The 1,080-nt window shown below is 45.1% G+C and overlaps 1 protein-coding gene across 1 annotated transcript in view; it reads right to left on the reverse strand.

The window, feature by feature from the left end:
* Positions 1–1,080, reverse strand: part of robo1 (roundabout, axon guidance receptor, homolog 1 (Drosophila)) — a 279,412-nt gene that overhangs the window by 29,428 nt on the left and 248,904 nt on the right. The gene's annotated exons all lie outside the window — the stretch shown is intronic.

Here is a 1,080-nt window from a genome sequence, read left to right on the forward strand (position 1 = left end):
AAGAAAACATGATGGGAGTCAGACTGTTAGCACTAAATAAAAAATAATTTACGTTGAATAACAAGTCTGTTCTGAAAGAGCATCAATTCGCAGGCTATCATGTAGCACTGAAGTTGAAAGGTGTCATGCAAACAAGATCCACCACCTAGAATAACACTCCCTCTCTGTGGAACTGACATTCCCTCATTCTGTCTTCAAGTCAAAGGTCTGATTTTCCCTGATATGAAAGTGCAGTTTTCTTTGTTTTCATTGCGCGCAATGAACCCTGGTCGGTTTCCTCCTCTCGGGAAGCTCAGCCAGCCGTGCTGACCAAATGAGCGTCAAAGTGTGTGTGTGACCCTGTGTGACCGGAGCTCGAATCAGCCACCCTCACCCTAACACAATCACAGGCCCGGCAGGGGGCCCATTCACCGGAGTGAAATGTGATCTCGCCCCTCTCTGACTGCCTAAAGCCACGGTCACACTAGATTTTGAGCATGCGAAATTTCTTCGTACGCTGCAACAGTCGTGATATGACGTCACACTCTGCAGCGTCTTTTTAAAACTTAAATTCAACACTATAATACATCTAAAATGTAAAAACATACAATCTACTCCACTTTCCTGCATCGCTGCAGTTTAAAATTTATGTTCTTTTAATTCAGCTACGAGGTCATACTGTGACGTATCGATCTGCTGTTGGTTACATGGTTTCACGTGATTCAAATTCGAATACTTATCTTGCTGGATCTGTCCACTGCTTTTGACACCAGATCCTCCTGTCAACCCTATTGGCAAAGGGCATCTCAGGAACCACACTCCAGTGGTTTGAGTCTTATCTTTCAGATAGGTCCTTCAAGATATCTTGGAGAGGTGAGGTGTCCAAGTCGCAACATCTAACTACTGGGGTGCCTCAGGGCTCAGTTCTTGGACCACTTCTCTTCTCTGTCTACATGGCATCACTAGGTTCCGTCATTCAGAAACATGGCTATCACTGCTATGCTGATGACACTCAGCTCTACCTCCCATTCCATCCTGATGATCCGACGATAGCTGCTTGCATCTCCAGCTTGTCTAACAGACATTTCTTGCTGAATGAAG

Source organism: Sinocyclocheilus rhinocerous, unplaced genomic scaffold, assembly GCF_001515625.1.
Source record: "Sinocyclocheilus rhinocerous isolate Xijiao unplaced genomic scaffold, SAMN03320098_v1.1 scaffold466, whole genome shotgun sequence".
NCBI classification, from domain to species: Eukaryota; Metazoa; Chordata; class Actinopteri; order Cypriniformes; family Cyprinidae; genus Sinocyclocheilus; species Sinocyclocheilus rhinocerous.